The following is a 4,115-nucleotide window of genomic DNA, read 5'->3' as shown; positions in this document are numbered from 1 at the left end:
ATAAGCAGGTCACTACAGTCAGATGATAAGCCATTTGCAGGGCATGTGTGTGTGTGAGTGTGTGTGTGTGTGTGTGTGTATGTATGTTGGAGGGTGAGGGTATGGGCACATGTAAAATGATAATAAGCCTTCAAGAACTTAACCCTGCATGCCATGTCTTTTTGATACTCCATCTTAAAGAATAATGCTAAAGATTATGGATGGTAATCATGGTTAGACAACATCTTAATCTGTGCAAACAAACAGTTGTCTCATTGTCCACATGAGTTGTTTCACCAGGACTCCCTCTCCTATGGTTCTCCTTCTCTGGAAGATGAGGTAACCTTCCCATTCCATTGTCTTCAAATAGAAGTGTGGGCCAATACTCATAGTCCACAAAGAAGGGAAATTACGAAAGTGAAAACAAGCCCAACAGACTAGATTCTTGTCCAATAGACTCAACACCAGAATAAACCCCTGATGCTTGCAGCAGTGATTTTTAAAAAGGAGTGGGTTACAACAGTGCTTCTCAAATGTTGATGTGTATGCAAAATCACTTGGGAGGTCTTGTTAAAGTATGCTGATTACCATAGCTTGGAGGTGAAAGAATGTTTCTTTTTTCTTTTCCTTTTAATAAGCTCTCAGTGATATAATACTTGTATGAGGATATGTATAATACTTGTTATGTAACATTGAGTTACAAAATCTTGGTAATTCCCTACATTAAATTGAAGTCTAATCTTTAACACTCACACAAAGATTCTATTTTTGATGAATATTATCTTCATTAGTGATCATAATGATATATGTTTGTGAAGGATTTCACTTAATCTAGACAATATGATAAACCCTGCACATGTACTTAATTAATTTTTTAAAAGTAGTATAGTAAATAACATGTTATATATGAATTCCAATTTATCAATGAAGAAATTCAGGTAGAGAGACATTAAGTCACTTGGTTTGAGGATAATAAATCCCTTTGTTTAAATGACATGTTGGTAGGTTTTATTTTATAAGCATTCAGTAGAGATATACCAATCTGTATTTGGCAAATGAAGGGTACTTTGTAAATCAATCTTTGAAAAATTATTATTATTTTTTGTTTTAGAAAATATCTCCTGTATCTCATGCTAGTTTTCAATTTTCACTACAGCTAAGGAAACTTTGAACTTCTGGTCCTCATCTTCATGGATGTTTATGTGGTACTGAGAACTGAGACCATAATGAAAACACTAGAAGAACACAGAAAGAAATGAATTTTAGGACCTTGGAATATGCAAGGCATTTCAGACAAGACTCCAAAGGAAACAGAAAACAAAACATAAAGTTTCACAAGGAAAATGGATCAAAAAACTGAAGTGACAAGACAACACATAGAGTTGAAGAAGATATTAACAAACTACACATAGAATAAGGGGTTTTATATCTAGAGTATAAAAGTGAATGAAAAAATAAAAAGGAAGAACATGATTTCTCTTAGGTATGGTGAAGGGGAAAGCTCACTGTAGATATGAGGGAAAACATAGCCAGAGGTAGAGGCATTTGGAAGAGTTCAGATTAAACATGTTGAAACTGAGCTGGGCCATGAGAGGAGAGGGGGTGGAAGGAGAGTGGAGAGGAGCTGCCAACCAAGAGGGGCAGGCTGGGCCAAGAGACTGGCCAAGAGACCCCTTATTTTGGCATAGCCAAAATGGCTGAGTGATATAGGGGCCAGAGAAGTTGGTGCTAAGGGAGTTAGGGAAAAGGGACTCTCTTGGGCTGGTGAGTTCATGGTAGTGGCTGGGGTATGTCATCTAGAAGGGCCTTATAACAGGTAGAGACTAAGGGATGCTGGGTGAACCTGGCAGCTAGCATCTGCTTTGATACATTAATGTGCACCTCAGTTAGCTATTTGTTCCTGGTTTGAGGCCTAACAATAAGTAACTCCAAAAGCTAAATAGTAAAACAAAACAAAACAAAACAAAACAAAACCAAAACAATAATTTGATTTAAAGAGAGCAACATACCTAGATAGATATTACTGTAAAGAAGACCCATGAATGGACAATGGGTACATGGAAGAAATGCTCCACAATAGTAATTATCATAGAAGTTCAAATATAAACCTTAACCAGATATTAGGTCTTCTCTTAAGATTAAAATAACATGTGAAGAAAGAGGAACCCTTGTTTATGGGAGTGCAAATTAGTAAAATTTTCATGTAAAATAGCATGGCATTACTTCAAAATACAAACAAACAAACAAACAGACAAAAAAACCCAAAACCTTTCTGCATCCAGCAAATCTCTCTTCTGAGTATATATTTAAAGGAAATTGTTGAAGAAGCATCTGTATTCCGTGGTTATTGCAGCACTATAATCAATGGCCAAGAAACAATTTATGTTCCCATTAAATGATGAATGGATAAATAAAATGTGCTATATGTACACAATAGTTAACTTATCCAGTCATAAACACATGGAAGTCCTGTTGCTATACTAAATAAAACAAACCATGGAGAGAAGAAAAACTCTATTATCTCACTCACATGTGACGTTTACCTATGTTGGGCTGACAAAAGTCAAAGAGTGGTAGAGGCTAGAGAGAGTATGGGGAAAGAAAAAATGGAGAGTTTGTTCAGTGTCTACTAAGTTATAGTTATGAGAAAAATGTTTCTGTAATTTATTGTCAGTATGATAGCCACGAATAAAAAGAATATTATACATTTCAAATATCTATAAGTAAGTATTTTAGAAGACAGAATACATGTTTAAAATATATATGTTTAAGCTGATTTAACATTATGTAGTGAATGTATATATGTAATATTGCATATTACTGTAATAGATAATTTTAAAGGTTTTTATATATTAGTTAAAATAAACTTAATAAAAATAGTATAAAAGAAAATAAAGTTCTGCTATACATGCTCAATTATGGCTAAGAGAGAAGTATCACTCATAAATTATTTCTATTTGACATGTGATTATTTTCTGTGAAGATTTGAGTACACTTATGTAGAAAAACAAAGGAGTTCCAAAGGAGCAGGAAGGGCAGACTACACAAAGGCATGGACTGGAGTATCTGGCTGTTACTGTAGTAAGAATGATCTCAAATTGAAAAAATCCCTGGCACAGAACATCCAGGAAATGTGGGACACCATAACAGATCAAACCTAAAAATAGTAGGAATAGAAGAAAGCAAAGAATCTTAGTTCAAAGACCCAGAAAGTAATTTTAACAAAATCCTAACAGGAAATTCTCCCTTAAGTAAAGAAGATGTCCATAAAGCTACAAGAAATATACAGAACACCAAATAGAGTGCAGCAAATTAAGGTCTCTTTGTAACACAATAATCAAAATAATAAACATACAAAACAAGAAAGAATATTAAAATCTACAAGGGAAAATAGCAAGTAACATATAAAGTCAAACCTATTAGAATTACACCCAACTTCTCAATGGAGACTCCAAAGGCCAGAAGGATCTAGAGAGATGTCTTGAATACTCTAAGAGACGACAGATATCAGTGTACACTACTATAATCAGCAAAACTTTTAATCACCATAGATAGTCCATGAAAAAGTCAAGTTTAAACAGTATCTATTCACAAATCCACCTCTACAGAAGAAGGAAAACTCTAACCCCAAAAAGTTAACTACACCCATGAAAACAGAAATAATCTCATACCAGCAAAACCAAAAAACACACAGACACACTCACAATGCACCACTTCCAACAACAAAAACTAGGAATTAACTATTATTAATCATTGATATCTCTCAATATCAATGGACTTAATTTCCCAATAAAAAGACACAGGCAAAAAGAATGGATATCTAAACAGGATCTATACTGCTGTTGCATACAAGAAACACATTTCAATATCAATACTTCAGAGTAAAGGGTCAGAAAAAGACTTTTCAACCAAATGGACCAAAACCAAACCAACCAACCAACCAACCAACCAACCAACCAACCAACCAACCAACCAACCAACAACAGCAACAAGGAAAGCTGGCTTAGATATTCTAAATATTTAAAACACACACACACACACACACACACGCACACGCACACGCACACGCACACACAAATACCCAAAACACAAAAAACAAAAATCTTCAAATAAAAATGAATGAAATGAATGAGGAA

This window comes from Mus caroli, unplaced genomic scaffold, assembly GCF_978045245.1.
Source record: "Mus caroli unplaced genomic scaffold, Mus_caroli_1 scaffold_8, whole genome shotgun sequence".
NCBI lineage: Eukaryota > Metazoa > Chordata > Mammalia > Rodentia > Muridae > Mus > Mus caroli.
This window is presented reverse-complemented; position numbering follows the sequence as displayed.